This window comes from Papio anubis, chromosome 20 (genome assembly GCF_008728515.1).
Source record: "Papio anubis isolate 15944 chromosome 20, Panubis1.0, whole genome shotgun sequence".
NCBI classification, from domain to species: domain Eukaryota; kingdom Metazoa; phylum Chordata; class Mammalia; order Primates; family Cercopithecidae; genus Papio; species Papio anubis.
Genome location: NC_044995.1, coordinates 5,781,521 through 5,792,644, shown reverse-complemented (window position 1 = coordinate 5,792,644; position 11,124 = coordinate 5,781,521).

Genomic DNA, 11,124 nt, shown 5'->3' with positions numbered 1-11,124 from the left:
CCAAACTACAAGAGAATAAATCTGTGTTGTTTTAAGCAACTAGACCCTCAGTGATTTGTTACAGCAGCCACTGTAACAAACACAAAGGGCCTCGCTGAGGAGGTGGCATTTCAGACTGAGAGGATAAAGAGTGGCCAGCCCCAAGCAGGGCGCAGTGGCTCACGCCTGTAACCCCAGCACTTTGGGAGGCTGAGGCAAATGGATCATTTGAGGTCAGGAGTTCGAGACCAGCCTGGCCAACATGGCGAAACCCTGTCTCTACTAAAAATACAAAAATTAGCCGGACGTGATGTCACACGCCTGTAATCCCAGCTACTCAGGAGGCTGAGGCAGGAGAATCACTGGAACCTGGGAAGCGGAAGTTGCAGTGATGCAGTGACCCAAGATGGCGCCACTGCACTCCAGTCTGGGTGATGGAGGGAGACTCCATCTCCAAAAAAAAAGGGGGGGGTCAGCCCCATGAACATCTGGGGCACTGGTGTTCCAGACAGAAAGGAGGTCAAGTGTCAAGTGCTGAGATGGGAGCATGGAGCATGCTGGACATTCTCCAGGAGCTGAAAGAAGACCCATAGAACTGGACACTTGTTTGTTTTCTCTGAGAAGTTGGGGAGTCATTGGAGATTTTTCAGCCAAATCTGGTTCATGCACAAAGGAGATCATTCTGGCTCTTTATGGAGAACAAACTGGAGCTGCTTGTTGGCCAGGGTAGAAACGGGAGGTGGGTTATTGTATTAGTCCATTCTCAAGTTGCTGCAAAGATACTACCCAAGACTGGGTAATTAATAAAGGAAAGAGGTTTGATTGACTCGTAGTTCAGCATGGCTGGGGAGGCCTCAGAAAACTTATGATCATGGCAGAAGGGGAACCAAACATGTCCTTCTTCACAGCACGGCAGAAAGGAGAAGGGTAGCATGAAGGGGGCAAATTATAAAACCATCGGATCTTGAGAGAACTCACTACTGTCACAAGAATAACATGAGGGGACCGTCACCTTCCATGAGATCCCGCCCCCAGCACGTGGGGACTACGATTCAGGTTAAAATCCAAGATGAGATTTGGGTGGGGACACGGGGCCAGGCCATATCAGTTATCGAAAGAATATTCACGAATTTAAATTGGAAAATGTCAGGGCAGAAGCAGCTGCCTGTGGGATCTCTATCCCTTCTTCCCTAGTTATGTGTCTTTTACAGTCTCTTTCTTCTCATCCCCCCTCTATTTTCTCATTACATTGACTGCCTGTTGCCTATCAAAGCATCTCCTGTCTCCCCCATAACTGGCTGCAGTTATTGGTTTTCTTAGTTCATAGCCCCTAGAGAAAAAAAAAAATTTGATTGGCTGTCCTAGGGTCAGATGCAGATTCTGTCTCCAGTCTGAAAAGCAGGTCCAGAGTGCAACATTGGATCCCCCAGCCACCCCTTCATGCATAGCAGTGGGCAGGGCAGGGCCCCTAAGAAGGTTGTGGGCATGGTAGTCATTGAAATGGACAACACATCAACGAACAGATATTTTAGTCTTCAGCACTTTCTGAGTGACCTGTGTAAAGGTCATTTGTACTTTTACTGGACCTCAGTTTTTCTGCCTGTAAAATGGGAGGATTGAAACGTAATGATCTCCACGTGCCAATCCAGCTCTAAGATTCCTCAAGATACTCAGGGGTGGTCATAGAAAGTCACTCCAGGGAATACTTTGGAAATTGAACACTCTAGAAAAGGAATTACACTAGAAAATATTGTCAGTAACAAAATGCCCAACTCAAAGTGGATTAAGAAATAAGCATGTGGGCCGGGCGCGGTGGCTCACGCTTGTAATCCCAGCATTTTGGGAGGCCGAGATGGGTGGATCACGAGGTCAGGAGATCGAGACCATCCTGGTTAACATGGTGAAACCCAGTCTCTACTAAAAATACAAAAAATTAGCCGGGCGTGGTGGGGGGCGCCTGTAGTCCCAGCTACTCGGGAGGCTGAGGAAGGAGAATGGCGTGAACCCGGGAGGCGGAGCTTGCAGTGAGCCGAGATGGCGCCACTGCACTCCAACCTGGGCGACAGAGTGAGACTCAGTCTCAAAAATAAAATAAAATAATAAAATAAAATAAATAAAAAGAAAGAAGAAATAAGAATGTGTATTATTTCACATAATAAGAAGCCCCAAAAGAGGGAAGTACTGTGGTTTGGTGATTCCTACATTATGTCCTTAGGGACCCATCTTTCTTCTCTACTGCCCTCTGCATTCATTCATTCATCCATTTATTCAGCTCATGAGCACCTGTGAGAGCCAAGCAATATTATAGACACTTGGGATAGATGGATTAATAAAGCAGACACCAAACCCCTGCCTTCCTTAAGCTTATGTTCTGGCAGGAAGAAGAAAATATGTCAGCTTTCTCCTTCAGGCTTGTAATCTCGTGGCTGTAAAATGACTGCCACAGCTCCAGGCATCACATTCTCACACACCATGACAAAAGGCAGGAAGGAGAGACTCTGCTGGCAGAGCTCTCTTCAGTAGGAAAGAAAGTCTTTTCCAGAGTCCCCCCACACCCCTGGATCTGTTCTTGGGTTGAGCTCAGTGGCCACTCATTGGAGAAGGTCCCAATGCTGACACTCTAGCTTCAAGAGAAGCTGGGAGAGTGAGTTTCTGACATTTCTCTGTCACGTCTTATTCCTTAGCAGCAAGGAAGAAGAGACAAGAAGTGTCTACCTGATGAACAGTCGACGATGCGAGAGAAGGACACATACATCAAAATGATACCATAATTGTCACCGTTATCTTCCCCTTTGTGTCCAGTCATTTACAAGTCCTCACAACTTTTTAGGGGAACATTCCAGAAAGGCTGGGGTGCCAGGGTGTGTGGTGTGGTGTGAAAATAGGGGCAGATAGTACTGGGTGACAGTTGTAATTCAATGATTTTTGTTTGTTTCTTTTTGTTTTTTCTTCAGAGTCTCACTCTGTCACCCAGGCTGGAGTGCAGTGGCATAGTCTCGACTCGCTGCAACCTCCGCCTTCCCGGTTCAAGCCATTCCCGTGCCTCAGCCTCCGAAGCAGCTGGGACTACAGGTGTACACCACCACGCCTGGCTAATTTTTATATTTTTAGTAGAGACAGGGTTTCGCTATGTTGGCCAGGCTGGTCTTGAACTCCTGACCTCAGGTGATCCACCCACCTCAGCCTCCCAAAGTGCTGGGATTACAGGTGTGAGCCACCTCACTGCACCTCAATTTTTTTTTAATATTTAAAAAATCTAGATAGGAGCAGAATCCTAGTTAAGGAGCAGTCTTGAGCACATTTTCCAAAATGATGTTTCTGGTTAAGCTGCTTTGAGGAACAAGTAAGAGAAGATTCATGCTGTCTTCAATAGTAAATAAACTTCTAATTTCACATATCAAGAAATCCAGGTAAGGGCAGCTCCAGACACAGGGCGTCAGGGCTCCCTGTGTCTCTGTTTCTCTCTGCTTCTCTTGGTTCTCCTCGGTGGGGGGTCATCATCCTTAAGATCAACATCTGTAGTGGGTCTGTCTTTGAGAAGGATGATGCTTTTCCAGAAACCACCCCAGCAGAATTTTATCTTATTCTTACTGGCCAGAATTGGGTCACATGTCCTTTGCTAAACCAGTCACAGACTGGTGGGACAGGGCGGGGAGGGAGGTGGAGAGGTTAACATGGTTGATTTGAACCAAACAGGATTATTCTTTTCAGGGGAGTGGAGGACCTCCCCTAAAGCATGTAGAGCTGCTCCTTGAGAGAAATCAGGATTCTGTCATCAAAGGAGAGGAGGAGCAACCAATGATGTCTGCCCCATGGATGCCCTTGCAGTAATGTTTTAAATTAACTTTTATTGAAAGACAATGAGCATACAGAAACGTGCACAGGGCCAGGCACAGTGACTCACGCCTGTAATCCCATCACTTTGGGAGGCCGAGGCGGGCGGATTACCTGAGGTCAGGAGTTCGAAACTAGTGTGGCCAATGCAGCAAAACCCTGTCTCTAACAAAAATACAAAAATTAGCCGGGCTCGGTGGTGGGCGCCTATAATCCCAGCTACTCGGGAGGCTGAGGCAAGAGAATCACTTGAACCTGGGAGGCGGAGCTTGCAGTGAGCCAAGATCCTGCCATTGCACTCCAGCCTAGACGACAGAATGAGACTGTTTCAAAAAAAAAAAAAAAGAAACAAGCACAGAAGTATCATAAATGCCAGTGAATTTTCACAAAACAGAGCACACCCTTGTAACCAGCATTCAGAAGGAGCCATGGAACATAAGCAGCTCCCCAGAAAAACCAGTGGGGTCGTCCTTGCAGTCACTACCTCCCCCGCCAAGTGTAGCCAGTTCCACTACTACCTAACTCCCTCGCCTGCAAGGGTAGCGACTTTCATGACTTCTCCCCGAGTGTAGCAACTTTTGTAACTTCTATCACCATAAATTAATTTTGCCCATTTATGAACAACATATAAATATAAGTGTATTTATATAGATAGAAATATAATATGTTTATATAAATAAAAAATAATCAGATCTTGTGAGAACTCACTATATTATTTTGCGTTTGGCCTTTTTTTTTTTTCTTTTTTTCTTTTTCTCAATATTACATATTGTGTGGTTCACCCAGGTTTTTGTTTATGGTTGTAAATGTTTTATTCCCGATTATTTTATTCTCATTGCGCAGTATACCATTGTGTAAACGTACTCTGGTTTATTGATCCATTTTTTTAACTGTGAGGAGACATTTGGGTAGTTTCTAGTTTCTTTAACAGTTGTAAAGGTAATACACTGGTGGAACAATTGCTAAAACCGTGATGAAAAGAAGAGAGGCCGGGCATGGTGGCTCACACCTCTAATCCCAACTACTTCAGAGGCTGAGGCAGGAGTATTGCTTGAGCCCAGGAGCTTGAGACCAGCCTGGGCAATATGGCCAGACCCTGTCTCAAGAAAAATAAACAAAGAGTTTAGGAGAAGCAGTGTGCTTCGTTCTCTGCCCACCAAAGATGCGAGCACTATCCCTACGCACGCTGATTGTTGCTAATGGCAGAGCCTGAATGCATTTTCCCATCAGGTTCTGGCTCAAGGGCAAACAAGTGAACAGAGGGGAGACGTGTGTGGACTAAGAGGCAGAGGTTGGTGTTTTGTGACTTGTCTGACTTGGCACAGGGCAAGCTGGGTGCAACTGAGATCTACTTATCATTCTTCCCACTGCCTTGCCGGCAAGCCCAAGTATTGCTCAGGTTGGCACATGACCTGGATACATCCGGGTGGCTATGTGATCCAGTTCTAAGCAATAAAACAAAGCTGGAGTTTCTGGGGAAGTTTTTGTTTTGCTGATAAAAGAGAGAGAGAAGGCCGGGCACAGTGGCTCACGCCTGTAATCCCAGCTCTTTAGGAGGCTGAGGTGGGCGGATCATGAGGTCAGGAGTTCGAGACCAGCCTGGCCAACATGATGAAATCCCATCTCTACTAGAAATACAAAAATTAGCCAGGTGTGGTGGCGGGCGCCTGTAATCCCAGCTACTTGGGAGACTGAGGCAGGAGAATTGCTTGAACCCGGGAGGCAGAGGTTGCAGTGAGCCGAGATCACACCACTGCACTCCAGCCTGGGCAACAGAGCAGGACTCTGTCTCAAAAAAATAAAAAATAAAAATAATTACATAAATAAATAAATAACAGAGAGAGAGAGAGTAATGTTTGGACCTTTGGACCTTCCACCTCTTCTCACCTGGAATATGGGTGCCTGGAGGCAGACCAGCCACCTTGCATGATGAGAATAAGAGCCGCAGGATAAAGACGGGATTACAAAAAGCAGCTCACATTTCTGATTATTTCCTTAAGAGCTCCATGCATGGACTTCCTACATCTGGGCTTGGAACAGGCAGAATACAATCTCGGGTGTCTGAGCTACCGTAGTTGGTTTTCTATGTGCCAACATAGAGAGGATGGTATGGGAAATGAAGCTTCTAGAAACTGAAAGATGAGCTAAGACATTGTGCAGATTTTCCTGGGCAGCCTTGATTTTCTTTTCCTGGATGAGGATGCCTTTTTTTTTTTTAACACGGAGGCTGGATCCAGAACCAGGAGGGGACAGATGTCTGTAAATCATTCCCATTAAGGGTGGAGGAGATCAGTGTATTTCCTGCATGGTGATGTAAGTGGTGAGAAAAATAGGGCTGCTGTGGTGCAAGAAATAAACTCCTTGCCCTACTAGATATTAAGACATGCTACAAAACAAAATTAATGTTTTTTAAAAAGGGTGGGATCAGTGCAAGAACAGACAAGTAGACCAGAGAGGCAGGAGAGAGGTCCCAGAGAGAGAATCACAGGAAATTGATGTATCATCATATCATATATTAGGGAGTTAATATAAGATAAAATAGCAACACAAATTAATGGGAGAATGATGGTATATTTATTTCGTAAGCGGCATTAGAAAAGCTGGTGTGCTGTGCAGAGAAAAAGAAATCTAGATTTCTACTACTACACATGAAAGTGCATTCCAGGCCGGGCGCGGTGGCTCAAGCCTGTAATCCCAGCACTTTGGGAGGCCGAGACGGGCAGATCACAAGGTCAGGAGATCGAGACCATCCTGGCTAACCCGGTGAAATCCCGTCTCTACTAAAAAATACAAAAAACTAGCCGGGCGAGGTGGCGGGCGCCTGTAGTCCCAGCTACTCGGGAGGCTTAGGCAGGAGAATGGCGTAAACTCGGGAGGAGGAGCTTGCAGTGAACTGAGATCCGGCCACTGCACTCCAGCCTGGGCGACAGAGCAAGACTCCGTCTCAAAAAAAAAAAAAAAAGAAAGTGCATTCCAGCTGTGTTAAAGACCACTGTGTGAAAGATAATATTATAAAATTAATAGAAAAAATCATGGTGAATATATATTTATTTTATTTTATTTTATCTTGTTTGAAGACAGTCTCACTCTATCATCCAAGCTGCAGTGCAGTGGCATGATCTGGGCTCACTGCAACCTCTGCCTCCCAGGTTCAAGTGATTCTCATGCCTCAGCCTCCCAAGTAGCTGTAACTACAGGCACATGCAACCATGTCCAGCTGCTTTTTCTATTTTTTGGTAGAGATGGGGTTTTTGCTATGTTGGCCAGAAGCTGATCTCGAACTACTGACCTTAAGTGATCCGCCTACTTTGGCGTCCCGAAGTGCTGGGATTACAGGCATGAGCCACCACACCCAGCCTATTTTTGAATCTCTGTGATAGGGGATGACTCCTTAAGACCTACAAAAACACACATCGTATGACAAAACATTGATTAGTTTGATTAATTAAAAATTAAACATTTTGGTTTAAGGGAAGGTAAGGACCATTGGTAAACATTTATCAGAATGGGAGAAGTTATTTGTAATATTCAAAATGGACAAAGAACTAGAACCTATAATAGGCAAGAAGTACCTGTGAATTAATGAGAAAAAAGATGGATATCCTTATAGGTAAACGGATAAAAGCTACAAACAGGTGATTTGCAGAAGCAGAACTCCAAAAGCTAACATGCTTAAAGAGATGTTCAAGGCCGGGCACGGTGGCTCATGCCTGTAATCCCCGCACTTTGGGAGGCCGAGGCGAGTGGATCACTTGAGCTCAGCCGGTTGAGACCACCCTGGGCAACAGGGCGAAACACGGCCTCTAAAATATTAAAAGTTAGCCAGGTATGGTGGTGTCAGCCTGTGGTCCCAGCTACTTTTGAGGCTGAGGTGGGAGGATCACCTGAGCCTGGAAGGCTGCCGTGAACCGTGATCGCAGAGTGAGACCTGGTCTCCAAAGAGAGAGAGAGAGGGAGATGTTCAAACTTTTTAGATACTGAAACAACAGTGTGATGTGACTTTCCATCAAGTAGTCTGGAGAAAACGAAAAGGGCGGACAAGGTCAAGGGCTGTCAGGGATGTGCAGACATTAGAATGTTCAAGTACAACTGGGTTGAGTGTGGTGTCTCCAATTATGAAAACGGAGCTGACGTTATTTCATCAAACAAGTATACACACACCCAATGACTCAGCGATTTCTCTCCTGGCTATACATCCCAAAGCAATTCTTACACACCCACAAGGGGACACGTACAAGCTTGTGCTTTGCAGTGTTCTTTGCAGTGGCCAGAAACTGGAAGTCACCAAGTACCCATCAGTAGGGGAATTGTGTAAACATGGTGGACGCCCCACCATGAAGTTCCGATGCAACAGTCAGATGCAACAAACACATGTATGAACATGTAACAACACAGGTGGGTCTTAAAAACATAGCGTGATTTGCAGAGTGGCTTAGGATAGAGTAAGAATATCATCCAATGCCAATGACGTAAATTAAAGTCCACACACACATAAGAACCACACTGCACATTTTGTAAGACTGAGGGAGAGTAGGAGGGAGGAAAAGAAGGCAGGGAAAGGGAGAGAGAACATGAAGAAAGGGACCGGGCGCGGTGGCACGCCTGTAATTCCAGCACTTTGGGAGGCCGAGGTGGGCAGATCACCTGAGATCGGGAGTTCGAGACCAGCATGACCAACATGGAGAAACCCACCCTTTACTAAAAACACAAAAAATTAGCCAGGCGTGGTGACGCATGCCTGTAATCTCAGCTACTCGGGAAGGCTGAGTAGGAGAATCGCTTGAACCCATGAGGCGGAGGTTGCAGTGAGCCGAGATTGCACCACTGCACTCCAGCCTGGACAACAAGAGCAAAACTCCATCTCAAAAAAAAAAAAAAGGAAAAAAGGAAAAGAAAGAAAATGAAGAAAGGAATCTATGTGAACCAGTGATGATAATAATGCATTTAATACTCAACCTCTTCACTTAACCTATAAAGGGAGTAAAAGGTAGCTTGTCAAATTGTCAAGCCATAGCTTGCATGGATGTTGACCTGGGGCTGAGCCCCCTGTGAGACTAGAGAGAGAGAGAGAGAGAGTGTGTGTGTGTGTGTGTGTGTGTGTGTGTGTGTGTGTGTGTGTGTTGTGGTTCCTGCTCACTGTGGCCACCTTCGGATGCTGTTTTATGTCCCTGCCTTGTTAAACCAGACACTTAATGTAACCCAGCGGTAGCTGATTCCCACTTGAATACATATGTGTCTGAAATGCACAGAACTGTGGCTCACACCTGTAATCCCAGCATTTTGGGAAGTCAAGGCAGCAGGATCGTTTGAGCCCAGTAGTTAAGGCCAACCTGGGCAACATAGTAAGACCTTTCTCTAAAATAAAAAGAGATATAAATAACTTTTGTAAAAAGAAAAAAAATGAAATGCACAGAATTGGCTGAGGTTCTCAGAGAGGCTTTGACTGAGGGCGAAAAGTGTCAGCGGGTGTGGCTCAGAAAGCTGGCACATTCTCCACCCGGTCCTCGCTCTTGGGGTGGTTGATCCTGGCGAGAAACCGAGGTCAGGGAGTGGCCCCAATTTTATTGGTGGGAGGGCCCTCCCCCCATGCATTCCACATGCCAGATAAGCATCTAATTGTTGGCTACAGAGAGGCTGGCTGTGGGTTACCTTTTATTAGTAATAATAATAATGAGGATGATGACAACAGCTACCATTCATCCAGTGCCAGACACCTCACTGCATTCATCGCATGCTTATTCCTCCTGGTCCTGACAGAAACCTTAGGCGCGAGGCTCTCAGCCAGCCAGGAGGCTGAGGAGCAGGGAGGTTTGGTGAATTTGGCTCAATTTCTGCAGCTAGTACTTGGCAGAGCTGGAATCTGAGTCAAGGGTGTAGGAGTCCTGAGCCCGTGCCCATAACCACAACACTAGATTGAGCCAGCGAAAGCAAACATAGATACATAGGGCCAAAGCCATAAGGATGTGAGGTGAAGGGGTAGGAAGCGGGGAAGGAGGGAGACTCTGAGAACTTTAAAGAAAGAAAGACTCCGCCAGGTGCGGTGACTCATGTCCGTAATCCCAGCACTTTGGGAGGCTGAGGCAAGCTGATCACCTAAGATCAGGAGTTCAAGACCAGCCTGGCCAACATGGTGAAACCCTGTCTCTACTAAAAATACAAAAATTAGCCGAGCATGTTGGTGGGTGTCTGTAATCCCAGTTGCTCAGGGGGCTGAGGCCAGAGAATCACTTGAATCTGGGAGGCAGAGGTTACAGTGAGCTGAGACTGCACCATTGCACTCCAGCCTAGGCAACAGAGCAAGACGGAAGGAAGGAAGGAAGGAAGGAAGGAAGGAAGGAAGGAAGGAAAGAAGGGAGGGAGGAAGGGAGGAAGGAAAGAAGGAAGGAAGGAAGGGAGGAAGGAAGGAGAGAAAGAGAGAGAGAAAGAAAGAAAGGCTCAAAGAGATGTAAAGACAGACTCAGAGAGAGATGGAGAGAGACAGATTTGGAGGGGAGAGGAAGGAGGGAGAGAGGAAGGGAGGACAAGGAAGAAAGAGAGGAACACAGAGATATACTGGAATAGATTTAAGGCAGATGGACTCAGAGAGACTTAAAGAGAGCAATTTGGGGAGACAGAGACAAACAGACTCAGATTTTTTTTTTTTTTGAGAAAGAATCTTGCTATGTTGCCCAGGCTGGACTCAAACTCCTGGACTCAAGGGATCCTCCCACCCCAGCCTCTGGAGTAGCTGGAACTGTAGGCTCACACCACCGCACTAGCAAGACTCAAGTTTAAAGAGACTGGGGGCGGGGAGGGGACAGAAAGACTCAGAAAGAGAGGAAGAGCTAGCTTTGGAGACATTCAAAGAGACAGAGAGAAACTAAACACTGATCATACAGAAAGTAAAGAAAGAAAGACATAGGGAGAGTAAGAGGGATTGAGGAAGGAAAGGTGGGAGAGAGGAGGGGAGATGAAGAGAAAGAGACCCAGAGACAGACCTGGAAAGAGAAGGGCAAACAGAGAGGGAGAAATGAGAGAGAGAGAGAGAGAGAGAGGGGATTCTTTTGGTGAGAGTTGTAAGGGAGGTAGTACAGGATCTGGGCTTCCTTTGCAGATTTATTATTATTATTATTATTATTATTATTATTATTATTATTTGAGAGGAGTCTGGCTCTGTTGCCCAGGCTGGAGTGCAGCGACGCGATCCCAGCTCACTGCAACCTGCGCCTCCCGGGTTCAATCAATTCTCCTGCCTCAGCACTACCCCCCCCCCCCCCCCCGGCAACCAGTAGCTGGGATTACAGGTGCTCACCACCACGCCCAGCTAATTTT